This window comes from Callorhinus ursinus, unplaced genomic scaffold (assembly GCF_003265705.2).
Source record: "Callorhinus ursinus isolate GAN/ISIS: 27379988/994484 unplaced genomic scaffold, GSC_fseal_2.0 scaffold31, whole genome shotgun sequence".
In the NCBI taxonomy this organism is placed as follows: Eukaryota; Metazoa; Chordata; class Mammalia; order Carnivora; family Otariidae; genus Callorhinus; species Callorhinus ursinus.
Window position 1 is genome coordinate 6998576 of NW_027397093.1, and position 26890 is coordinate 7025465.

The following is a 26890-nucleotide window of genomic DNA, read 5'->3' on the forward strand; positions in this document are numbered from 1 at the left end:
CTACACATATTAACTTATTCCTCAGCCATCCTATGAAGTACATGCTATAATTTGTTCCATTTCACCGATGTGGAAACTGAGGCACAGAGCTCTGTAAGCAACATGGCTAGTAAGGCCTAGGGCCAAGGTCTGGACCCAGCCAGGCAGACTCTCGAGCTTATACTAGTAACCCACAAGATGTGCTGTTTCTCCAACCATTGGGACATCCTGACTCCCAGTCTTGAGTGCTTGATTCTGGATGGTTCTGGGATCCTGTACGGCTAGGCAGCAGTTGGGGAACTGCGATTTTCCCTTCCTAGAGCTCAGCTCCCTGGAGAGCTCCTTCTCCCAGCCCAGGGAATGGCAGGCAGGACCCAGACTGCATTTCTGCGCGTGTGTGTGAGCGTGCGCATGTGTGTGCCTCAGGCCCACGCTGTAGCCGGGGTGTGCATGCAGCTGATTTATAACCCTCAGAGAAAACAGAATTGCAAATCTCACCCACAAATCTTCCCTATCGAGGTACTTGTGACAGGCAGACATGCCGTGAATTCCCAAGAACAGGCAGGCCTTCCCCCAGCCTTGGCTCCCTCATGCTCCCTGCTCCTGAAATGGGCCCAGCTGAGCTGGCCAGCTCAGTCCAGGGAGTGGCCGCTGACCTCTTGGCCCAGTCCTGCTCATCAGAAATGCTGGCTCCTGAGCCATCCCAGGCCTGAGAAAGCCCCAGAAGGGACAGGTGATTATCCCACTCCGGGAGGCCCACCGCATGTCAGCCCTCACACCCAGTCCCCACTGGTCAGATGGCGAGGAGCAGGGCCCGTAGCACCTGCAGAACCGAGAAGGGGGACACCAGCAGACATCTATTGAACACACATTGTTCACCTCATCGTTCTGCACTAAATGCTTTATGTTTGTCACATGTAGAGCAAGGTTCAGAGAGGTTATGTGACTTGGGCTCGGACCCCAACACGGGCAACCTGATTCCAGAGCTCCACTGTGTTCCCTCAAATCTTCAAACCCATTAGGGGTCCCCGGGCCCCGTTCCTGGCACACAGACATTCACTCCAGTTCCCTCCAGCACAGATAATGGGGGGCCAGGTTTGGGTCTGGTTGGAGTCACCCCACGGCTGGGTGAATCATCAGGAAGATGCTTCCAGCTTCTGTCCACCTTGACCCAGGGCTGCCATACTCCAGGCCCGGCTCACACCATCCCCTCTAGACCCGGCTCCAGGAGGCACTGTGATGGCCGAGCAGAAAAGGGACACGTGCCCTCTTCCTCCCATCCTGCCCCACAGAGCCTTCCCCGGCAGCCGGCATGGTGGCTTGGCACATGCCGCTGGACCCTGGGACCCAGCACTTGGGCCCTCGTGGAGGTCTGTGATGGCCCAGTCACTTCCGCTCCTCCACCCCCATGGATGGGAGGATGAGCAGGGCGGTGGGGGGTAGGCAGGGCAAGGAGGAGCTGTGGGGGCGGGGTGGGGCAGCTGAGGGCCAGGGTGGGCCTAGTCTTGACTCTGCTCTAGTCTCCTGTGTGATCCAGGCTAGTCCACTGCCCTTTCTGAGCGGGGTCTTTTCTAGCTGGAAGATGGGTTTGGTTTGCCTACATGATACTTGGGAGGATTAAATTAAATGAGTATGAGAGAGCCTGTGACTCTTGAGAGACCATGCACACACACACGCGCGCGCACACACACACACACACACGAACACATGCATGCACACACAGAGCTGGGGTGACACGGGGTTACAGGTATCCCCATCAGGCCCCAAAAGCACTCCACAGCAGGTCACCCTTTCCGTGAGGTGCCTCTTGGGGTTGGCATCAGGGTGAGAGGCCCGGCTCCTCCTCCTCCCGCTCAGACTCCCTTAGTTCCAAACCTATAATTCCTGGCAGGGAAAATGACAGCTTTGCCCAGCAGCTGCCCTCGGCTGATGGGCAGGGAGCTGGGCGGTAGCCGTGGTGGGAGCTGGGAGGCGGGCCCGGGACACACAGCCTCGGAGTCAGAGGAGGTCAGTTTGGTGGGGAACAAATGCCATGGGGACTGTGGGCTTTGGGGCGGGTGGACGATGGATGAGAGAGGGCAGGGCTAGGCCCAAGGCTCCAGGGCTGGCTTGAGGCTGGCTCTCTGTAGCACATGACCCAGGGAGAGTCAGCAAGGGGACATGACCCTGGGACCCGAAGCACAGGGAGGGGACCTCTGCAGGGAGGCTCGCGGCATATAGGGCCTGAGACCCTGAGGCAGGCTGGCTAGGCCCCTGGAGCAGCAAGGCAAGCACCGCCCAGGGTTTGAGGTTTGGGCTTTGGGAAGCTGCAAACGCACTGATTCCTGGGCTCTGTCCCAGCCTGCCCGGGAGGGCTGGGGAATCAGCATTTTAGAATGGGCCCCTGGGATCCGGTTGCAGCTGAGTGGCAGATGGCTGCCTGGGAACCCCTGCATTTCCTCTGTCCCCGGGAGGTGCTGGGCTTTCTCCTGCCTGCGCTGCCTCCCCCTCAGCACCAACCTCCATTTGGCAGGGGGCAAGGTGATGACAGTGCCACGGACACCCCAGCCACCTCTGCCGAGCTCGGCTGCTCACCACCTGTCTCCTCAGAGGCACACAGCCCGCCCGTGGGAGGGGCCGCACAACTGTGTCCGCTTACTGAGCTGGGGCTGGCCCCTGAGCTCTCCTTCTGGGCCCCTCTCCACCCAGAACAGCTGTCAAGGAGCTAAACTCCCTGGGGCTCTTGGCCTCCCCTCCAAACCTGCTCTGGCAGGGAGCCTGTCCCCAGCCCCCAGAGTTGCCAGGCTCTAGGTCTAGGGCCATGTGTACCCTCACCCATCTCACTGGGGAACGGAAGGTTCTGTCCCTTGGGAAAAAGACATCTCCCGCCCTCCCCCAGCCACGCTGCCCTGACTCTCTGTGGCCACGTGCCCTCTCCCAGCATGGTTTACTCTTCCAGAATAGGAAGCAGGAGCAGGCCAGACCTGGCGATGTGCAGGCTGTGAGGGAAGGTTGTTCAGGTGGACAGAACGTCTTGAACAGAAGCTGCACTAGGCTCAGCTGGGAATGTGCCCAGGTGGACTGGGCCAGAAGACTGGGGCTGAGGCTCCGTGAGAGATTGGGATTGGAGTCAATGTGCGGTTTCTCTGACCGGGGTTGCCTGAAAGGAAAGTCCCTCGTGGGCACTCAATACTCCTGAGCAGGGGCCCTTGGCCGTTGCCCCAACGCCTCTGGGTGACAACGAGGGACTGTCTGAGACAATCTGCTCTAAGGCAGGCCGCAGTGTTTGCTTGGGGCTACTCCAGAGGGCCAGCCTGGGCTCCCACACCCCCAGGGAGCCCAGAAGGGAAAGGGGGTACAGTCAGTCTCCTCTGGACCAGCCTGAGCACAGGGGTGGTAGGGTCTGGGCCTGCCTAGGGGTGCTGCTCCCAGACCCAAGCCCTGGGGTGATGGGCCCTGGGAAGAGATGAGCCCACATGGGTAGCAGGGCTCCTGGCTCTGGCCAGGGTCGGGGTCATGGGGACCTCCCAGCTCAGGCCTGGCGGCAAGGGCACCTTCCTGGGGCCTCCACGGGCACAGGCTGTGCTGGACCAGGACTCCCAGCTGGCATCCCCACAGGCACCATCCCACCTATTTTCCTGTTGGGCATTTGAAGACCGGTTATGCTTGAGGACCGGGGCACCGGGATGAGCCCGGTCACACAGCAGTGCGGGGGTGTGCCCAGCCTGGCAGCCGCATGCATTTCCTCCATCCCTGCCCCTGGAGAGGCCCGTGGGGCCCCAGGACTGGTCTCAGCGGGGAGTGGGCTTCCTGCCCTCATCTGGCCCCCCACCTCCCGTCTTTTCTCTCATTCTTGACCTTTAGGACGGTGTGAGGCGTAAGGCCCACCTTCACCCTCAGCCATCCCCCAGGAAGGGGACGGATGGACAGACCAGAGTACCCGTGGACGAGGGGCTAGTCAGCGGAGGATGGGGCCTGCCTGCTTCTCTCTGCCCAAGGGTGGTGGGTCTACAGCCAGAGGCCCGGCGCAGGGGTGCGTGGCTCGAGCGGTAGTTGCTCCTACTGCCCGCCCGCCCGGTGCGCCTGCTCACCTGCTGCCTGGTCCCCACTTGCCATGGCCTCCGCCAGCCCCTTCCCTGCCCCCTCGCGGGCCTGAGATGGCTGTCGCCATGGCAACCCTGCTCATTCAGTCCAGGATAATGAAGCCAATGTGTTTTTCATTTCCATGAGCGGAGTGCGGAGCGGAGCGGGGGAGGGGGCTTTCCCCTCTCAGCCCCTCCTCTGGGGGAAGGCGGCCTGGCCAGAGAGAGAGTGTGTGTGCGGACTGACCAGCGGCGGCACAGACACCAGTGGGAAGGGGGTGGGACCCGGAGCCCCCAAACTCTCAGCCCACCACAGCAACCATGCGGTTGGACAATGCCAGCCGGAAAGACAGGCTTCCCTGCCAACACCTAGACCGGGAGAGGTGGCCTGGAGGCGGGCAAAGCGGGGCCCCATTTCTAGCTGTGTGACCTCAGGCTAGTGACTTCGCCTCTCTGGTCTCCCTTCAGTAGAAGGAAGTTCACCAAGCATTTATTGGGTCCCTTTCAAGTGTCTGGTCTTCTGCTCTCCCTGGAGAACCTGAAAAGGCCCAGACAGAGCCCCCGGTCGTCTACGAGTCTGTGGGTCAGCAGGAGGAGGTTCTAGCAGGCACATTTCTCAGCCGTAAAAACAAGGCCGGAACGCATACCTGTCGCCACCTATCTTTGAGCTACTATTCAGAGGGGAGGTTGACGTGAAGTTACGCATGTGAGCGTGCCTGGCACACACACTGGCACACATTAGGCGTTTAGAACCTCCTTCTCTTCCTCATCCTGGGTCCCGGGTCCGCAGCACGGATAGCTGATACGTAAGAGATCCTCCCATGGGAGTCAGGGCTCGAGGCTGCCCTCACGCCTCTCCTTCCTCTCTTCACCCGGATAGAGACCTGCCCATTCAGTCGGAGGTGAAACTGAGGCCTGAGCAGGGCTGGGCTGGGCTGGGCCGGGCATAGGGGCAGTGGCCTCCGGCCGCCCACACCATCAGTGGCAGCGCTCATCTGTGGCCCAGACGGGAGCGAGCAGGGCTGTCTGGGAAACCCACGGCCCACAGTCACTGCTAGTCGCACCCCTCCTCCAGCCCCTCTCCAAGGGCAGGAAGCCAAAAGCACTCACGCAGAAAACCCTGGCCTGTCTCCCCCCACCCCAATAATTCAATCACCTTGGAGGCCAGTGGCCCTCTCTCCTGGCTGGGCTGAAGGACTGGAGGGGGAGGGCGGGGAAGCATGCAGAGGGAGGGGTGGGGGGGACCAGGGAAGCCGACATGGAAAAATCAGAGCAAGGCTTGAAAAATGAAGAAATAAACCTGCCAGGAGGGAGACAGCCTCCATCCGTCCTCCATAAAGCTGTCTTAAGGGCCACCAAGGACGTTGGCAGATGGGGGTGGGGCCGGAGATGGCTCCTCCTGGGACCCCAGCTGGGCTCCAGCCCCCGCCTGCTGAGGGGTTGGCAAGGAGGAGGGCCTGGAGAGCCTGAGGTTTAGAAGGGGCGGGAGTGTGGGCGGCACAACTGTGGGAGAAGAAGACTGGGAACAGGGGCCTCTTGTCAAGTCGATGTGCCCACACCAGCACATAGTAGGCACTCAACGCTGGACTGTCCAAAGGAACGAATCTCTGCCTGTAGGCAGCTGGCAAGCAGGGCCTGGGTGGCAGGCTGACTAGCCACGAGGACTTGGTGGAGCCCATGTGCCCATTTCACAGATGGGGAGGCAGGTCAGACAGGCCCACAGTCGCATGGCAAATCAGAGCCACCCGGGTTCCCCAGCCCGGGGTCCAGGCCAGGGCATCTTCACCATGAACTGCAGGGTTGGGGCCTCTCCCCAGCGTGCCCCCACCAATGCCACATCACATGCAGGCCAGGGGCCCCAACAGACCTGTGAAGGGGGGTACTTAATGGCCCCTCCCACAGGGCCATGAAGAATCACGTTTTCTAGGAACACCGAATCACCCTGAAACCCGCTCATGACATAAGTCCAAAGGAGAAGGAAAATTATGAAGTGACCAGAAAAAAATACTCCAGAATGTTGATCAGGATGACCAGTGGTTGGGAGGATTATGGACAGCTTTTATTTTTCTTCTTTCAACTTTTATGTGACTTCCAGACTTTCCACAACAAGTGCGTGTTACTTTTACAACAAGGAGAAAAGGACATTCTGAGAGTTGAAAAGAAAGAAGTCACTTCCACTAAACGCTACTCGCGTGAGGCTCTTCATCTGCAGGACAAAGTTGAAGGAGCCCTGGCTGCAGGAGGCAGGGGCTGAGCGCAGGCATGCGCACCCATCCCACCAGAGCCTCCCCCGGGGCCTGCAGGCCCTGTAAAGCCACTGTAGGCAGGAAGGAGAGCACTAGAGCTGCCCTCACTTTGCTGTGTGACCTTGGGCGAGTCCTGTCCCTCTCTGTGCCCTGGTGTCCGCCCCTCGTCCTTCTCACCTCACGAGATGGGTACTGAGGACGGTTGCTTGATCTACAGTTGGAAGTCCTCAGGATTAGGGGGACGGGGCTTCTCTGATCGGAGGGATGCTGTCTGGGGCAGAGGGGGCAGCTGAGGTGCAAAGACTGGGCAGGCTGGCGCAGGGCGGAGGGACCGGCTGAGCAGCGCCAGGAGGCCAGGGGCCAGCTTTCATCCCCTGTTTACAGTGGAAACACGGACTTGAAAAGGTTTCACTTTTCCACTGTTTTTGCGGCGGGGCTGTGGGGAGCAGGGCTTCCTGAGAGCGAGGCCAGCTTTCCAAGGCCACACCGAGTCCAGCCCCGCACTGGCCTCTGACAGGAAACATCATGTTTTCAATTTACTGGTCCCTGCCAGGCGCTGTGAGCAGCCTGTGCTCCCCCAGCCGGCTGGCGGTGTGAGGAGAGAAGTTCCAGGCCTTGCTGCAGATGGGAGCCCCCGGCAGGCCTGGGGGAGCTCCAGGGCCCCAGAGGGACCCCATGGGATCCCCAAGCGGCCTCACTCCGGAACAGCTCTGGCCACAGACGCCTGGCAGCTGATATGGTCTTGTTAGCAGCTGATGCACCCGTGACCCCACTCCACAAACCGCAATCCCTGGCTCCCATGTCAGCGAGCCTCCTCCCTTGACGGACAGAAGGGGAGACTGAGGCCCACAGAAAGAAGAGGCTTCCCCATGCCACCAGATTATTGGCGAAGAAAGAATGACCTTTAACCCCTCTAACCAGATGGGCAGATTCCCAAAGGAGTCCCCTGGCAAAGCGGGCCTGTGCCCCCATGATGGTACTGACGGATGACCTCTGCCACGGGCCTAGAAGCCAGGTGCTGTGATCACATTCAGCCCAGAATAAGCCTGGGTGAGCTGTCTGACCTTCACATCTGACAGATGAGGACACTGAGGCAGAGCGGAGTTTGGGAGCCTCTCTAGGGTCAGGCAGTGGGCCACCACAGAGCTGGGGGCCTTGTGCGGCCCTGCAGCACTCCTCTCTGCACCCCTTCCCGGGGCCGCTCTCAGCTCTGTTCCTTGCTGTCTGAAACTGCCCTAGCCCGGCTGGCTGAAAGTCTCTGGGCCACACAGGTCCTAGGGGCCCCTGCCCTCTCCAGGTGCCTCTGGAAATTCCTGGCAAACGGACTGCTGCCTGCAGCAGGGCTGTACCTTCAGCCCGGGGTCACTGAAAGCCTTGGGCTGCGCTGGCAGGGAGGAGGCCAGTGCCAGGGGACCCAGGAGGCCCTCACAGACCACAGCCCGCTGCCTGCTGCACAACTGGGCAGGGGGATTGTCATGAAGGCCTTGGCGCTCGAAACGTCTACGCTCTTTCTCCCCCTGCTAGAAGGTCACTTCCGTGAGGACAGGGGCCTGGTCTCCTGCTCACTGACATTTCCCACACACTCAGATGAGTGCTGGTACACAGGCGGTGCCAAATAAATGTCCGCTGAATGACTGATGGGGGACTGGTCGGGCAGGAGGCTCAGCTCACACTGTGGGTTTGGAGAGACCCGGAAGCTCTTCCCATTAGCCACGTATCTATGATGTTTCGAGGGGAAGACGACACACATCCTGGCTGGCCGGGTCCGCGGGGCCGAGCAGCACCCCATCCCGTTGTGGCCGCCCCCTCCCCCCCCCGCCGCCCGGGCCCTTCTGCACAGCGCCCTCCCCGGGCCCCACTGCTCCCTCTCTGGCCACCTTCCAGCCTTAGACAAAGGGCACATTTTCAGGGATCATAATCCCCTGCTTGTTTGGCTTTTTTCACCAACTATCCCCTCCCTTCTTCTTCCCATCCAGAGCACTCCTGTACCCAAACGGGAGCCACTTTCCAGGCGAGTGATGGCCAGGCTTGCAGTGGCTCCCAGGAGTCGTGCGAGCTGGGCCAGGGAGGCCGACTGTAGACACGGACACAGAACCTTCCCGGCACGGACAGCACAAAGGTTGCCAAGGGGGTGGGTGCTCGGGGCTTGAGCTCCAGGCTGCCCTCCTGCTGGCTGGCCTGCAGGGAGCCACGCTGTGCCTTCAGGAGCGGGGAGGAACCTGCACCCAGCCCGCAGAGGGGCAGATACCATGTGTGCACACATACCTATGGGGGGGGTGGTGGCAACACACACAAGCAGGTACACACCCAGAGAGGGAAAATAAGAGACTGAGAAAAAACCAGCAAGGGACCCAGTAAGAAAGAGGGCACACGTTAGGGAGGCGCCAAGAGACAATCTAGCACCGAGAGAGTCAGGAAGAGGCCCACAGACAGAGAGCATCTGTGGAAGGGCTCCCCCTGCAGTTGTGCGGAGCCACTGCCCTGGGCAGGACACACACAAGAGAGCCACGGAAGGAGACAGACAGGAATAGGTGCGTGAAAGAGCCACAGAGAGTGGAAGGAGGAGTGTGACAGGGAGGGCCACACGGGGAGGACAGGGAGCCAGGGCCAGTAAGGGGTACGGAGGTGGCCGTGGGGCAGACTCACAGAGCTTGCTGCAGATGCACAAGCTCTAAGCCCTGGCAGACTCTTCTGGGAAGACTGGCTGCCACTGGTGCCCTCCTTCCCTGTCCAGGTGCTGCAAGGCTGGTGTCTAGGAACCGAGAAATACAGGCTGCGGAGCCCCGAGCCACCCCACCGTGTCCTGTGAGGAACCCCCTTGCTCTGTGCCCTCTGAGGCTTAGCAAGGTGCCTCGGGTGAAGCATGCTGACCCTTGTCCCTTCCAGGCTTGCCCCAGCTCGTGCTCAGGGGGAGGCCTGGGGAAGAAGGTTAGACAGAACGGGAGGTGGCAACCCCCCCACCACCACAACCAGGGAGGACGGGAGTGCAAGGAAGCATCTGTGCTCATCTCTGATGTCCGGGGTCCCTTTGAACAAGCCCCTTCCTGTCCCCGGGCCTCGGTTTCCCCTCTGTAGAGGAGGTGGGATCTGTTGGCCCCTCACATGCCATGTCTCTGGAATGTCACATTTAGCGGGTACCTCTGTGTGTATGCGCCTTCTGTGTACCTCTCTCCATCCCAGCCCCATTTCTGAAGGAACTCATTGGCCTCTTCCAACCCTTGCACCCATCGGTCTTGCATTTTAAAGCCCAGATGTGCAGAAGGACATCTCAGCAACAGCAGGGCTCCCCGACATGGGCACCCCTTCCCTGACAACACCCAGGGCAGCAGAGCCACTACCTGACCACCTTCTGTCTCTGGACTCTGACACGCTGCATTTCAGTGACAGTTCAGTGAGAAGTGACACGCTGTGTCGTTCTATAGGTCAATGTCTCTGCTGGCTCCTCACTACCCATCGGAGAGTGTGAGCCACCGGGCCTTGTGCCACTGCTCCCAATCACCTCTCTGCAGCCAACAACAGGGTGCGGGGACTGGCCGTGCCCTTTGTCTTCACTCATCCCGTTCCATCTACTTTGTCTTGGCCTTTCCCTACCCCGCCCCGTGGCCGCCCTGAAGCCGAGCCCCCCTGGCTGCAAGTTGACGCTAGGAAGGGCTCTGGGCCCTGATCCCAGCAGGCCTCACCCACGGCTACGTCGGCCACTTCAGCTACCCCAGGTGAACCTGGTGAACACACTCACCACCTGCCTAGTAGTCCTCCTGAGCCCCGGCAAGCAGGCCTTTTTCTTCTCATTTTATGACCAAGAGGAAGAGCCTCTGGGAGGTCAGGTGACTGGGCCTTACGCAGCTTGGGACCTGAAGGTTCAAGATACCTGGTCTGTCGGAGACAAAACCAGCCTATCTCTAGGAAGCCACCTCTGATCGTCCTGGTTGGCAGGGGCTCTCCCCTGGCAATGCCCATAGCACGTGCTCTGGGCCTTGGGTCTGGCTGGGCTAAGGCTTAAAAGTCAGACGGAGCTGGGTTCAAGTTCTGACCCCATTTCCCAAGGGCTATGTGACCATATGACTTAACGTCTCTGTCCCACAGCTTACTCATTTGCTAAATACAGTTTATGAAGATTAAATTAGATAATGTGTATAAAATATATGGGGCAGGTGCTAATGATCATTAAGACTCCCTCAAAACACTCACGTGCGCGTGTGCACGCATGCACACACACACATACACGGCAATATCACAGTGATCAACAGCAAGGACTGGGTCTTAAATCCTGGCTGCGTGACCCTGGGCAAGTCACTTCTCTCTCTGTTTGCTGATCAAGGTCTATTCTTAAATTTCTTCCTAATACTCTCCAGAAGACCCTTCCGCTAACCCCTAAAAAAGCAGGTTATCCTCGGGGCCTGAGGGATTTGCTGGCAACTAGGACACACAGGCTGTCCCCTGACCCTTTACATCCTCTTCTGCACTCACAGCCACCAAGCTCCAGCCACCTCCTGGAAGCTCCGCAGCCAAACCCCCTCTGACAGAGAGAGCCAAGAGGGTCCAGCATGGCCCAGCCTCAGGGAACTGTGTACCAGCTCCCGGGGTGGGGTGGGGAGGGGGCCTGGTGTCCCTGGTCAGCTCATTCTTCATGCAGAGTGGGCAGATTTAGAAAAGTCCTATTGCACTGACATTAAGTGCCTTTAATTCCTGTTGAATCTGCCATCTGACCCACGCCTCCTCCCCGGGCTGGCCACACAGTCATGACCATTTAAACACCTGAACTATCAAACTGCCGGGCACCAAAGGCTGGCAGATAATTTACTTGCATTACAAAAGACCAATTCAGGGGAAGGGCCCATTCTCTAACCACTGGGTGTTATCTTCCCACAGAGCTGGGAAGGCACCAGAAGGACCCGTGTACTGATGGATAATGGAAGATTTCAAATGATGGTTCAGACTTGGCATCTTCCTTCTTTGTGTCAGAAAGATGCTCCACATGTGGGCAGTCAGGGCTGGGCAGGATGAGCACCACGGGGGAGTCAGGGTCAGACAGCATGAGTTCCTGACCTGGCTTTGCCCCCCGGAGATTTTGTTTTCCTAACCCCCTGCGCCTCAGTTTCCCTCATCCATTACATGGAGATGGCGCTGGCCCCCACCTCAAAGGGCGTCACGACCGAGCGGGAGGCTGTACTCCCTGCCGGCAGGGTGGCTGCTCTCGTGATTCGTACTGACTGAGGGCCCTGTGGCTCCCCTGTCCTCTGCCGTTTAGTGACAGGTGTGAAACGGGTAGGCATCTCCTCCTGTCCCAAAGGCTCTAGGATGGGTGGATCTGTCTGGGGTGCGTTCCGAGTGCGTGTACCAGTGTGCCCTGGGAGGCTCCCATTGCGCTGCAGCTGGCCCTGCGTGTCTTTGCCCACTGTGTCCTCACCCTGGGCCCCCGGCTGGCATTACCCAGCCCGGGTTTGGAGGAAGTACTCTGGGCTGCTCTGGGCTCTGCGCCCGGCCCCCTGGCCTGGCCCCCATCTCCTTGTCTCCGCTGTGACCTGGGTTCTCTCTCCTCAGACAGCCAAGCGAATGCCGTGTACTCTTCATGCCACCTGCACGCAAGAGCGCCCCCCAACAATGAAGGGACAGCTAGTCTGCGCGCTCGTTCACTCGATAGGCGTATGGCCCACAGGGCACCAGGCCTAAGCCCAGGGCTGCCTCAGAGCCAGCTCCAGGGGCCACAGGAGAGGGCCCAGGTGTGTGGCCACTGGTGATCTGGTACAAATGCCATCACCCTGGTCACCTCCCCGCCCCCCCGATCCCAAGCAGGAGCTCACGCTGCATGTACATTCACATACACAGCAGGCACTCATCCAGGGTCCTGGTGGGGGCTATACCCTGACCTGAGGCTGTGCTTTTCCTGTCTTTCCTTCAGCCCCACCTGACATCCTTGAAATTCTTAGAGTGTCATTCTGCTCCAACCAGCCTCTTCCAGGAAGTCTTCCATATCTCACACTTCCCAAGGCCTCTTTCTCCTTGATCTCACACCTTCCTGGCCCCAGGGCACTGTGGGTGACTAATCCTCCTCCTTGCGGGCGATCCTTGGCCTAGACTGTGCCAACCTGGGGGCTAGCATAGGGTCTTCTGTTGCCTTATCTCCCCAAGAGCTGAGCACAGATCCATGCAAACAGTAGGTGACTACTAAATACTGCTGCCTTACTGACTACAGATGGAGAGTGTGGGGGAGGAGGGGCTGGCTTATGTAAAGCACTCAAGGTGGGTCCCGTACCAGGCGCCGGGTGGGAACAGAGGGCCTGGTTGGGCTCCTGGCCCAGGGAGGAGATTGAGCTGCCCACCCCGGCCCACACCCAAGGCTGGCCATGCAAGCTGGATGCCAGTGGTCGGAGGAGCCCCGGTCCCTCATCTGAGTGACAGCACAGCCCAGACTCTGTGCCCCAGGTCCTGACATTATCCCAGGTGGGGGGTGGGCAGGGTGAACGCCCCAATGGTGAATAATTCCTCCTCTGCCAGGCCCGAGCCGCCTCCAACAAGGTCTCATTAGGATAGGGCCGGCGTTTTCACCTCTGCTTATTAACTCCCTTGAGCACCAGCGAGTGGAAAATGGGAGGGAGCCAGGGAACGAGAGCCTTTTTCATTTCTGGATCATGTTGCCCTCAGCGTGGATATTCCTGGAAATTTTCCATGGGAGCTGTCCTGGCTGGGGTGGGAGGGCTGGGAGCCGAGCAGGGGCTGTTGATTTAGGCTGACAGTGCAGGTCAAAGAAGGGCCCAGTGTTCAGGAGCAGGCAGCCCCTTGGTCCCTGTCCTGACATGGCCCCATTTCTTCCTAGGAGCTGCAGAGGCTGGTGTAGGGCTCAGGCCCCGGTGGAGCCATCCATCCCAGACAGATGGCCCAAGGAGAGGTGTGGTAGGTGGCCAGGCACTGTCCGGAGACCAGTCTCTAAGCCAAGAATTCTGGGTTCCAGCACTGCAGCTCACTTCTCCCTGGGTGACCTAGCAAGTCATTTTCCACCCAGGGCCTCAGTTTCCCCATCTATAAAAGGAAGGGGCTCCACAGGGCCCCCCTCTAGTTCTGACACTCCAGGCTTCCATGTATGCTAACTAATAAAGCTCCAGTGCCCCTCAGAGGAGCCAGATGACCTCACTCCAAACTGCCTCCCTTGGCCAGCTCCATGTTAGTGGTCCTTCTCAGCTTCCAGAAGAGACTGCAGATCTGAGTGGACTCGGTAGATGCCTGATGATCTAAAGGCCTCCTGGAACGCCCACGGGAACTGCCACTCAGTGGCACATCGCGCCCAGGGAATAGCTTTTCTGTCCCTGGGGCTCTGGGGGCTGGCAGGCGGCTGATGACCCAAGTGCCCTGTGGCCTGAAGGAATGGGGCTGCAGCCCAGAGGTCTGCCTCAGGGATCCTGGCAGAGAGGACCCCCAGGGAATGTCCTTCTGACTAGCACGGACTTAAAAGAGCAGGAAGAGCCTTTAGAGATCACCGGAACCCCTGATATATTCGTGAGAAAACTCAGCCCCAGGGATGGACAGCTTTGTCCCAATTCAATTGGTGAGGCTGTGACACTGTCCAGGGCCCAAGCTCTAGGCCAGCTCCCCGTTACAGGCCTCAGTGTGTCCCAGACTGGCCTGATCATGGCGCACTGGTTACAAATTCAGAGCCCTGGGTCCCAGACCCACAGAAGCAGACTTCAAGAGAGAGGCCTGAGAATCTGCATTTGAACCAGTGCCCCTGGTGACGTTGGCACTTTGGGGAAGTACTGTGTCTCCTCCATCTTGAAGTGCCATCCTGAGAGTTTCCACAGGAGAGCTCCCGAGAGCACCTGGGAGGCCAGTATCCCTGGGGAGGGAAGTATCTGGGTACCAGACTCGGTGCCAACCTCGGGCAGATGTTCCAGTCCTGAGGGGTGGGAGGCAGCTCCCTGAGGGCATCTATCTTCCATTTCCAGAGAAGACTGGTGCCACGCAGCTATTCTGCCTATCTGCCCCATGGCACCCCTTGCAAGCAGGCTTCTCCCCGTTTATAGATTTTCCTCACCTATAACCTAACAGAGGGCATTAGAGATGTAGTAACTTGTCCAGACTCACCCAGTTGATAGGTAGCAGAGCAAGGTCTTGAACCCTGAACCATCTGTTCCTGAAACCCATGCTTTAACCACATGTCACACTGCGCCCCTGCCCACACTGAAATTCACATGCATGCACAAACCCTTATGTGAGGTGGTGAGCTCTCCAGCGGTGGAGGTGTGCAAGCAGCAGTGAGAGGAGCTCCCGGCAGGCATGGGATGACCCTGACCAGCCCTCCTGGAGCTATGACTGGGGACAGGCTAAGCTGGCTAAAGGATGCAAGGGTTTTTATTGTGTTTCTTCCACAAGCAGAGAAAAATGCTTTGGATTATTTACAGGTTTTAGTTCATCAAAGTTCTCCTGACTCAACCCTTGGCCACCCTGGAGCTGCTGGACAGAGGGTGGCCAGGAGCCTCGGCTGAGAGGGCATCTGTTGGGGACAGAGATGGTGGGGGCGCAGGGGGCTGGCTCCCCAGGCGGTGACAAGGACGGGGGTCTGGGGGCTGGCTCCCCAGGTGGTGACAAGGACAAGGGTCTAGGGGCTGGCTGTGGTGGGGAGTCTGGCTCGGGGTGGGGCTGAGAGAGAGCTCACCAGGGGCCACCCAGTGAGAGCTGTCCCACACTAGGCTGTCTCACCGGCCAACCAGAGTGTGGGCCAGACGGAGGGGGCAGCATGGGAGCATTCCATGGGGGTTATGAAGCAGAGATGCTCCCACAGTCTCCAAAAGAGGCCCCCAAAGAGCCTCAGAGAAGCAGTGGAGGGTCCCAAACAGCTGTGAGGCAAGATGTGCTGCTTCCCAAACCAGAACTGAACAAGGGCGAGAAGCACTTAACAGGAAAGACAGATGTGAGGGAAAAGCTTCCACAGATTCCCATTAACCAGACTGGGGGGCCTAGGGCTACTGCTCCCCAGTCAGCTCTCTGGGAGTTATGTGGTGCCCATAACCCCAGGGCTCTGGAAGCTTCTTGGGGCAGTTTGCCCAGTAGCCCCGGCAGACGGACACCTGCAGGACCCCACTGAGGTCACTGTCTCCTTCCTGTGCCCCCACTGGCCACAGCCCAGACCTGAGACACCTGACAGCTAGACCCGATGCCCAGGGAGCTGGGGCTGAAAGGACAAACATGTAGCAGGCAGCACACAACACATCTGCCACAGAGAGCCTACGCACAGCCTCAGAATCCTTCTTAACACAGCCCAGCCTGTCCATTGAGAACCGGCAAACCAGATAAAATCTCCTCGCCATCCGGAGAGAGAGCCGAGGGCACACAGGCTGAGCACCTGCTGGCTTGCTGTTGTTCAGCACAGGCGCGCCAGGAACTGGGCCTGGGACACGGTTCGGTCTGCCCTGAGCCTTCGAGACGCTTCCGGTCCAGCAGGAGAGCCAGCAGGTGGCTGGCTTGGAGGGGCAGACACGAGGAAAAGCCAAGGGCGCGTGGGGCTAAAGGAGGAGACAGATGTGTCTCACTGGGCTAGCTCAGCCCACACAAGCTCAGCAGCCCCCAGCGGGCGGGAGGAGGTAGCCCCTCTGAAGGGGGTCCTCCTTGGGCAGTGGCTCCAGCTGGGAGGAGGACAAGCCCAGCACCTGAACCTTCCAAGACTTCCTGCCATGATGCCTGACCAGAGGCAAACCAGAGTCCGACTGTCAGCGGAGGAGGCTGCAAAGTGCAGCTGGAGGCGGCTGCGGGTACTAAAGGCAAAAATTGGCTCCTGAGGGGCTATTCTGCTGCCTGTGCGCTCCTGAGAGGTCTCTCCAGGCTGGCAGGGGTGGGGCCAGGCTCTGGGGAGACAATTCCCTCCTCCCGCTCCCGCAGCCAGCCCCGCCCCAGGCATCTCCCCACCCTGTGGGAATCCTCCGGGTTCCCAGGAACACACACTTTGGGCCCTTCTGCAGTTCAGACTGCAGCCTGGGTGGTGTGGGAGGGAGGGGAGGACAGGGGTATCCTCTCTTCCTGGGAGGAGCTGGGTGCTCTCACCCCTTGAACCCCAGTGTTCTAGGCTGCATGCTGTGTCTGGAGTGATGAGGGGCAGCGCTGATCCCCATGAGGCACAGCCTGTGACTGTCCCCTTGGTCTAGGGCTGTTTGGGGATTAGGTAGGGAAGCACCAGGAACACTGGAACCCATTATGAGGGGAATGGAACTCATAACACGTTCCCTCCATTCCTCTTGAGGTCTGGTTGCCTAGGTACTGGCCACAGTCCTGCCTGCCTCAGTTTACCTTTATAACCAGTGTGGCATGCCCCTGTCCTATTTTGAATGGCAGGATGGTGGCAGCCTGGCCTACAGAGAAGGTGCTCACTGCCGATTCTCATCTGCAAGATTTCCTTCCCCAGCCTCAGTTTCCCCCCCTGCAAATGAGGAAACCACACGTGGCAACTGAACACGAGTCTGCATGTGGTGTGGGTATTAAATACACACCAGGTTTCAAAGGAAAACAGAGTGCAAATGAGCCAGTATGTCATCCTTCCGATACATAATCAAGACAAAAGAAAAGACGAGGTGGTAGGCCGTCTGGTGAGCACTCTGAAGGGCCTAAGAGCATAAGGAGGGTTTCGAGTTCAGAAGAGTTCAGGGAGGAAATGACCAGGGCCTCTGGGGAGTGGAGGCCGTGGGGCCTGGGGGTGGGGGTGGGGCAGAAGGCCACGTCTGACCTTGCGGAGGAAGCAGGGCTTGAGGAAGGCTCCAAAAGGTTCAGGCTGCGCAGCAACAAGGGTGGAGGGCTCTCGAGGCAGAAGGAAGTGCAGGAGAAAAGGTGTGGCCGTGGGGACGTGTGACGAAGATGGGGAGGGGGTGGCGCAGTGAAGCTGGCAGATAGCTGGGGTGTGATAGGGCCATGCGAGGAGGAGGGGGCAGATGGCGGTGGCTTCCGACACCAGGAGGGGTCCGCAGCTGCTCCCAGGAAGACTGACTGGCCAGGGACGGGGACCGAGGGAGCTCCCAGAGGGTGTCCAGCGGAATGGAGGCGCCTGGCCACCAGAACACACCGGCCTACTCCGCCGGCCTTGGAGACCCTCCGGCCCGTGGTTCTCTGGGAGTCCACCCTCTGCTTCCTGCTCCCCTCCAGAGAGGACAGCTTATTCCTTCCTGAGCATACACGGGCTCCCGCCAGGCAGCCAGCTCCTGGACACCTCACTTCTAATAATAGTCGCAGTTTTATGAGCGCTGGAGGGAAATGCCAGGTTCCAAGTGCCCCTGTTAGTGGCCACAGGCCCCCTCTCACTTCCCTGCTTTCGCCTGTGGCCAGAGGCCCATGTGCCCAGGACAGCACAGGGTGGCACGGCGGGGCACTGGGGACGGGCCACACACAGTGCGCCACCCCTGAGGCTGGGAGTGGGGGGCACTGGCTCGGATCCCTCCAAAGAGCAGGGTGAGAGGGAGCAGGGCGCTGCCAGAGCTGAAAGAACAAGGCCAAGGGCGGCAGGTTGGAAGTCCGGGAATTCTCAGGTCTGCTCAGTCCTGGGGACGAGAGAGGCGATGACACAGAGCAGATGTCGGCGGGGACGCCTGGCTAGGGGTGCCTCTGAGGGTAAGGAGAGCAGACGTGAGAAGGTCCTGGGGCTCAGAAAGAAGTTCCAGAGGGAGCTCCAGGGGGAGCTGTGGATGTGACTGGACAGGGAGAAAGTGGGTGAACTAAGGAGGCAGAGTGGGGCTGCCCATGTGAGAAGACAGGGGAGCTGGGCAGGAGAGAGGCACACGCACATAGAGAACCATCTAGAAAGAGACAGAGAGAGACACACACACACCCCCCTCCTTACCCCCAGAGGGAATAAGCACCAAAGCGTAGGTGTCCTGCACGGCCACCACCCCCCCTTCTCAGCGGCCTCCTCCAGCCCGCCCGAGGGGACCTCTGGGAAGGGGCCCCCCTGTCTGCTGGTCCAGCCTCCCCTGTGTCCACCCTGGAGAACCTCATGTTCTCTCTCAAACTCAGGAATGCTCTGAGCGCCCCCCACCCCCGCCCAGTCTGCTGCCTGAGTGCCCTGTGCAGTCCCAGCTCGCATACTTTTGGTGATGAGGAACTCACTATCCACCCAGAAGGCAACTCAAAAAAAAAAAAAAAAAATCTCCAGACAGCTCAGACTCTTGGCAAGTTGAACCCGAGGATGCCAGGGAGACAGCGTGGTTGCCACTGAAGGGCCTGAGCTCTGCCGACCAGAGTCTGCTGGGCAAGAGTGTCCTTTTATCAGGAGTTTGCAAAGCAACAGAGCTGGTCCCTCACTCCGGCTGTCACTCTGAATTATAACAAAACTAGAGAAACAATGTCCTAGAGCCAGTACCATCTCCTCGACTGTGACAGCTAATGAGGACCAAGAAAATCATTCGTTCATTCACTCCCTCACTCAGTTAATAAAATATCAGCTGGGCAACGACCCTGTGCCGGGCACCAGGATGCAGGGAACAAATCATTTAGTCTTCTTTTCTAGTCTGACACCTGCCCTTCACCCATTTTACAGGCGGCAGAGCTGAGTCCAAGGAGAGGCAGTGCCTTGCTCCAAGTGGCCCAAGGAGCAGCAGGCGAAAGGTAGAGCTCACGTACGCCGCAGGCGCTGAGCATCTGTCATCCCCAGGAGAAAAGGGAGGGGCGGCCTGGCGGCCACCCCGCCCCCCGCCGTTTCTAGGACACTGAGGTATTGATTACCACCCTTGCCTTGGAGTGGTTTCCTTTCCTTTCTTTTTCCATCAAGGCTTTCTAGTCTTCCTTCTCTCTTTTTTTTCTTTTTAAAGACTAAACTCCAAGCCTCTCCTATGATTAATTACCAGCTGCCTAATGCTCTGCCACTGGCAATTTCTGGAAAGGGAATGAATTACCTTGAAAAACATCCGAAAAGAGAACCCACCGTGAAGGAGAATTTCAGAGGTTACCCCACAATTAGCAGTGGGTTCCCCTAGCCTTATCGAGTTGCTGGCAGGCCCTCTGGGGAGGGGCGGCTGCCAGACTTCGGGGGCCACCCTCTGGCTCCCGAGGGCAGCCAGGCTTAGAGGGCCGGGCAAAGGCGCCAGGCAGAAAGGGAGTTGGGTTCCTGAGCACCCACCTTGGGCCTGCCAGTGGCTCAGCCCCTGGTCTCTATGGCATCGTGGACCACTTAATTCCATGGTTCAAATCCCCATGCCAATACTTACAGCTCTATGGGTTTCTTAACCACTTTGAGCCTCTGGAGAACGAGGCACTAAACACACCTCCTCACGGGATTACTGCTGGGAGAAATATGTATTTAAGCAGCATAGTGCCTGGTACACAGTAGACTCTCACTAAGCTCTAACGTTTAAAAATATTTCAGGCTTCCAAGCACCCCCATAATGGCCTTCTCAGCAGTGTTGGTATAATTACCCTCATTTTCAGATGAGAATACTGGCTTCACTCTCACAGGAGTGAAAGGACCAGCCCAAGGTCATGAGCTGATAGCAGGGAGCTGGGATCTCCTGCTCCCTGGTTCCAGAGCCCGACAGTAGTGTGGAGCATCCCAGGGCTCACCCGGCCCTGTGTCGGGGCACCTGGGAGCACAAGGGGCCTCAGGAGAGGAGCTGAGGGCAGCAGGGAGATGACTGGGCGAGGCCTCATGCCAGAGCAAAGACTCTGCCTCCCCTGGCTGGGCCCCAGAGCCTTGGGACAAAGGGCCCTGGCCCAAGTCAGCACTTTTGTGAGGGCCTCTCATCTCTGGGTTGGGAGCCACAGAGTAAAGAGGGATTACACAGGTCACCCTCTGACACGGGGCCAAGTGTGATCAACCCTGAAATGACACTCTGTGATGAGACACGCCAGTGTCCAGGCCAGTGCAGGGCCGGGAGGCTCAACCCCAGGACCTTCTGGCTCCAGCTACTCTCAGCAGCTCCCCGGGGAGCCCCAAGACTCTCATTATGGTGGATGACCAGTTTGTGTCCATTCTGGCATTGATGCGTGCTCAGGGAGGAGGGGCTGGTGGGAACCGAGGTGTCCAGAAAGAAGGAAGGGTCCCCGCATCCTGGACAAGAATGCTGACCTATCCTCCTGCACGCATACTGGTATCAGGTGCGCAGGCGCACCTGTGGGGGCAGGTGCTGTGAACCCCTCCCTCTTCTGCACATGGGGAAATCGAGGCCCCAAGAAACCACACAAGGTCATGGTGGACAAGTGGCAAAGCCAGGATTTGAACGCAATCACTCTGACTCCAGAGCCCAGAGACCTGTGTGCGCCTGGGTGTGTCTGTGGCAGAGAAGGGGGCAGGCAGCCACAACTTCCAGCAAACAGGCCTCTCTGCTCACCCAGGCCTCTTCCTGCGTGGCCGCCATGTTGCTCAGCAGATGGGGCCCATGGGCCATGAGGCTGAATGGTACAGACGGAGCTGCTGGGTCAAGGCTGGGGACACCAAACCTGCTGCATTCCACCACCCGCTGCCCTGGCAGCCACTCTAGAGAAAGGTCAGGCCTTAGAGGCCTCTGGGGGCCCTTTCGGGGGCCGAGGAGGTCTCAGCCTGGCTGCACCCCATGCCACCCATGAGGATGGAGGCCCAGGCAAAGGTGCAGGCAGGATGCCGGGGCCAGCACCCGCTCCCCACTCAGGACATGCCTACCCCTTCTCCAAGCATCCGGGCCAAGGCTGTCCCCACAAGCCCCGCTGCACACCTACCTCAGCGACCCGCGAACCACCAGCGTCCCACGTCTGGTCAGCAGTGCTCAGCCCCTCCGCCTCACTCCAGTTCCATCCTGTTGCAATAGGAAGGGGTGGTCAGTGGGGCCCCTCGCTGCAGGGCCTGGAACTGACTGGGCCGCCACCGCCCACCCGCCCACCTACTGGAAAGTTTACTGCCAGCAAAACCCAGTCATCCCCATTTGACAGGCAGAGACTCAGAGGGACTGAGAGGCCGAGGGGCACAAGGATGGGGTGCCCTGAGTCAGCAGCCCCCCAGTGCCCCACATCAGCCAGTTACCAGCTATGTGGATATGCTTCTGGCCTCACCTGTCAAATTGACAGGTGGATCACAATCTCTCTCAGGGTCTCTAGGAGCATCTGAGGACATAGGGTGATGGAAGCACTCGGCATTCACTCATTTGCTCCAGAAACCCTGAACCACCATCCTGTGACTAGGATGGTGGCCCCTGTCCTTGCGGGGATTGTGATAATTAGACACTACCTAACTAGAAGAGGCATCTGCCAGAAAGAACGAGTTACAGGCACTACACAACCCAGACTCAAGGTTCAGGGGAGCCTCCCTGGGGAAGTAAAGTTGAAGGATGAGCCAGAGAGAGGCAGGCCAAGATGCATGGAACAGCATTCCAGGCAGAGGGAACACTCTATGAGAAGACTTGAAAGCAGGGAAGAAAGCCTGGATTCAGGCAGAGGAGTTGAGAGTGGGTGGGTGGTAGGGGTGGTGAGGGAAGGAGAGGTGGGGCGGGTGGGGGTCAGGTGGATGGCCAATCACTGAGAGGTGGACAGGAGCCCCAGGAGGGTCTGAACAGCTGAGGGACATGACCCTAGTTCTGGTTTGAGAAGATCCCGTGGCTGCGGGGGGTGAAGGGCTCGGGAGGGACAGGAGGAGGCAGGGAGAGCGGTGTGGAGTCTGTTCCAGGGGGGCCAGGCCAGCGACGGTGGGGCTCGTAGCAGAGGGGACAGCAGGCAGAGCGGCCGGAACTGCTGGTGCACAGGGCTCGGGGAGATGACAGAGCGAGGGAGCACCCCTGCCCCCCACTGTTGCTGGGGCATGACTGCCCTCACAGGGTGGGGAGGGGTCCCGCTCGCCCATCTCCTCAAGGGCCACCAGCACTCCTCGCTCTGCTCCGCTCCCCGTAGGGATCGTGGACAGCCCAACCCCGAGGCCCAGCAGGTGGGTCTCTCTGGAGTCCTGGCTACAAGGTGCCTGCCCCCGAGCCTCACATTTCAGTCCCAGCGACGGGGGCGCCTCACTAGGTGGCTCCAGGCAATTGCCATACTTCTCCGGGGCTGTGCGTCCTCTAAGAAATGGGAAACCTGACTGTGGGCTGAGCGCCTCTTGGGGCGAGCCCCATGGCTAACAGAGGAAGGAGGAGTGCGCGGGCCACATGAGTCGTGGGCTCCCACACATGCCAGGGGGCCGCGGGCGGCCTCGGACCCGGCCCACTGCACTCGGCAGCGGCAGGCACACCCAGGAAGACAAGTGTGGGCTGTGGCTGTTTCAGGTCTGGGTTTCACCCCCTCTTACCAAGTATGTGGCTTTGGGCAAATTTCTTAAACCTCTTGACATGGGAACAAAAACAGCCCTGGTATTCATGGACTCCGGCTCTCCCATTTCTCAGAGGAGGGATCTGAGGCCTGAAGAGGGGCCGTGACCACCCCCATTGCAGGCTCACGCAGCAAGTCAGTGGCTGGGGCAGAACTGGAATCAGCGCCCTGCTTCTCCACCACCCACGGCTCAGGCCTTTCCCAAAGGTGAGCTGGCCTGCAGACCCGCTGACAGAGAGAAAATCATGATTTTGGCAGCTGAGATCAAAGCCGGAGCTGGAAAGCCCTCACTCACCCAGTGAGCCGCGTCCAGGCCCCAAGGAATGACACCTGCCCGTCCTGCCTCTCAGAGGTGCTCCAGCTCACAGCATACACGCACGTGCCCTCAGTCCCCCAGGCTCTTTGTTGGGCTTGGGCAAAGGGGCACACAGACCAGAGAGGGGAAGAGACGTATCCAAGGTCACACAGCAAGTGCACAGATAGGGTGGGGGCTGCACCAGGATATAAATTCAGGCCCTGGCTGGGAAATGACCCCCCTTCCCTGTGAGTCTGGGAAAGAGACAGGACTAGGGGGCCTGCCTTTAATGAGTCCATATTGGGGTTCTGCCTAGGATATTTCTTTAACCTTTGGTAAATGCTATGAGGCAGAAACTAAACGGGCACCCCCAATTTACACATGATGCCGAGAGGTTCTATAACTTCCTGAGGTCACACAGGTAATAAGGAGCTAATAAGTAACAAGAACACAGCCATGACACGTGTGGCAGGCTGTCTGCCCCACCCATGCTTGGCCTGTTCCCAGAGGACCAGCTCAGAGACAGCGCTGGGCACCCGGGCTCCCCAGCCGCGGTGATGGGCACTGCTCACAGAGGCGCGGAAGAGCTGTGAACACGGAGCTGATATCATCCCCACTGCCCCAGCCCCAGGGCCCCTGAGGTGAAGCTCACAGTCTATGTGGGTTTGGCACCCTGGAGACCAGGGGGAGAAGGAGGGAGATGGACCAGGTATCACCGGGCCTGCTCCCAGACTGACCACCGCCAGAAGCAACACAGATCCACCACAGGGAAATGTTCTCTGCTTCAAAGGCACTCGGTGCCATGCAGCAGGGTGGGGCACGGGCTGAACCTCAGGGCCAAGGGGGGGGGTGGTGGGGCTCACCCAGTGGCCCCACGGGGTGGGAACCCCATTGCCCAGAGGGCTCTCCTGGCATCCTTAGCTCAGGACTCTCACTCCAGGGGCAGGGAGGGGGGTGAGGAGCTGGCAGAGGGGCAGCCTCTGACTACGAAGGCTACAAGGGCAGAGAGGGGCGTGCAGACCGCAGGCCAACCAGGCTTTCATTCTCGTTGCCTGCCTGGAGCTCCCAGGGGCAGGGCAGGGCAGGAACGGGTGCCCATTCTGCAGAGCAGGAAACTGAGCTCTGAGGGAGGATAGGATCGCCAGAGGTCTCACAGCTGGAGAGTGGCAACTCTGGGTCTGGGAACACGGCCAAGGTCACCGTGGGGTAGGGAGCATCCCAGGACCCAGATACATTCTCCCAAACACATCCACCTGCCCATCCCTTCCTCCTGCAGGGATGCCACGGCCCTGGGTGTTGGCTTGAGGGGAGGCACCAGGCCAAGCTGACTGGGGCTCGCCCAGAGAGATGCAGGGCTGATTGGGGCTCGCTGGAGGGCAGAGGGGCCTGTGCCACGGAGCATCCAGGATGACAGGCACCCTGCTGGCTCTGTGTCTGCGGCTCCAGGCCTGTGGCTAAGTGACTGGTTGTTTTCTACAGCTGCCCAAGGTTCAGAACCCACATTCCGGGCTGGAGCCCCAGTCCTGTCCTTGGTGGTGAGGTCAAGGACAAGGGTGGGCAGAGCGGCGGTTGGAATCCTTGCTTTGCCCATTAATGTTGGGTGACCTTGGGCAAGTCACTAGGCATCTCTGAGTCCTCATCCCCTTTCTAAACAGGGACTAGTGGCCCCTCCAGCTATTCGCCCACCAGCCCACCACGGGCAGGCTGACCTTGTAGAGCCCTGCGTTGGCCAGAGCACTGACTTACCCACAGGCTACCCGGGGGAGGGGGCCAGCTGCCCAGTGTGGTCTGTGGGCAGGTGGCCATCCGGATGGCGTCTCCGTCTCTGGGCCTGAGTTCAGGGCCCCTGTCACATGCTGCTAATAATGCCCTGGTGGCTGGGAGGGCTTGAGACAAAATGGGTGTGTGGGTCCAGGTGCCACATACAAAAGAGCAGGTCAGGGAATGATGGTTGTTAAAGTCTGAAGGAGGGGGCGATTCCTCAAGGTCATAAGTGGCCAAGCTGGGACCAAAACATGATCACATGGGACCCACCCAAACTGGGTCTATCCTGTGCCCACTCGCTGAGCTGCCCTGAACCGGCTCCCATGGCGCTGGCCTTACCCACAGGGGCTGTTCTTATTCCCATTTTACAGATGGGCCAGGGGCCCTGTCTCGGGCCCTGCACAGAGGGGTGGCCTCAGACCCAGCTCCCAGGCTCACTGGGGAGAAACGGCTTCACCCTCCCTCAGAGATCCACCCAGGAAAGCATCTCCTTACATGACCCTAGGAACAGGCCCCTCGCCCTCCCCTGGCGGACGGTACTGGCTCCAGGAGCTAGGCAAATATTTACCACGATGGTTATCCAAACCAGGCTGGCCGCCCCGCCTCCCACATTCCTGGAATACATGTTCGCTGACCTCATCAAGCTGGGGGGTTGGGGGAGAGGAAGCCGGACCATGGGGAAGGGCCAGACTGAGGGTCCTGGGCCTCGGCGGAAGCCGTGGAAACTGGGGGCCTGCTGGCCAGGAGGAAAAAGGGCAGCTCTGAACTGTCCCTCTGACCAAACCCTGACCAGGGGAGGCCCCAGGCAAATCTTGAAGCGCAGGACTGGGCCAGAGCACGGACCTACCCACAGGCCACCGAGGGAGGGGGCTGGACTACCCCAGCGTGGTGTGGTGGGGCTGGGGGCTACCCCAGTGCCCCCTCTGAGCCTGCAGTTGAGGGCTCCAGCACCAGGCCTCCAGCTCCTCACCCCTGCTGCCAATCACCGCCCCCCCAACACACGCACATGCACACCTGTTGTACCTGTGGAGGGAGAACTCAGCCTGCCATAAACACGCAGATTCTCCAGTCTGCTAGGGCCCCCCCCTTTTTTTTTTAAAGATTTCATTTATTTATTTGAGAGACAGTAAGTGAGAGAGAGCAGCAAGGAGGGGGAGGATGAGGCAGAAGGAGAAGCAGACTCCCTGCTGAGCAGGGAGCCTGGTTGTGGGGCTCAATCCCGGGACTCCAGGATCATGACCTGAGCCGAAGGCAGACGCTTCACCGACTGAGCCGCCCAGGTGCCCCTGTTAGGGCCCTTCCTCAGCAGCCCCAGAAGCCCTGGCTGCCCCACTCCAACCTCACCATAATCCTGTCACCAGGGAGCCGTAAGGTCCATCTTATAGCTGAGGAAATGCCCAGCAGAGACCAGAGGTCACGAAGCTGAAAATGGTAGATAACGGGCACTGTCTCACCCCAACCATACTTTCAACGTCTCTGCCCATCGGAACCCCTTCCTTCGATGCCCAATGGATCACCTCTACCATGCTGCCCTCCCTGATTGTTCCACTGAACTTCCAGACATTTTGATGCTGTTTCTTTCCTTCCCCTTGCATAATTAAAATCCGGTGACTGGTCATCTCTTTGGCTGTGAGACCCCTGTCCACTCACTCCAGGTATAGCAGAGTTGAGCCCGGAGGCTCGGGGGGCCCGAGTGCTCAGGGTTAACACTGAAATCCTGAGGCTTTTCACCAAAGAGCCGTAGCTGCAGGTGTCCTTAAGGAACAGATAAGAAAGCAGACCTAGTAAGTGGTTGTTTGGGGTCTAGGGAACTCCTGGGTAGGGCTATCCGAGAATCCCGAACTACCTTCGGTTCAATAATCCTGTCTGTCTTCACTTCCTCTGAGAGTATTCCGAGCTGTTCTGACAGCCTGCCCACACCCAGGCCCAGGGAAGCCCAGCCCAGGCCCCTGGGCTTCCTGCCTCCTTCTCTCCAGTGTGGAATCTTGGCAAGCAGCGGGGGAAGGGTAGGCCAGTGTCATCACTGACCGGCAGGGACTCAGGAATGAAGTGTAGGCCTGGCAAGTCTGCTGCGGGCCCCTGACGGATGTCTCCAGGTGGGGACAGCTCTGGTGCCAGGAGCCCAGAGCAAACCTGGGGACACGTCCCGGCCCTGAGGGGGACCCAAAGGGCAGAACCTGGAGAAGGGGAGGGCTCCCAGAACTGCCCTCTCCACCCTCATAACATCTGAGATTGGTTTCCCCTTAATGAAAATGGAGAAATGACTTCGGGGGGTTGCTCCTTCATTCCATTCATCCATCCATCCATCCATCCATCCATCC

General features: G+C 59.2%; 1 protein-coding gene across 7 annotated transcripts in view; it reads right to left on the reverse strand.

The window, feature by feature from the left end:
• Nucleotides 1-26890, reverse strand: part of ZMIZ1 (zinc finger MIZ-type containing 1) — a 232484-nt gene that overhangs the window by 124023 nt on the left and 81571 nt on the right. For 5 of the 7 annotated variants that reach the window (XM_025850356.2, XM_025850358.2, XM_025850361.2 and 2 more), the window contains one exon: nt 20942-21018. The exons of the other annotated variants lie outside the window; for them this stretch is intronic. The gene's annotated coding sequence lies outside the window, so the exon portion shown is untranslated. The remainder of the gene's footprint in view (nt 1-20941; nt 21019-26890) is intronic. 7 annotated transcript variants of the gene reach the window in all.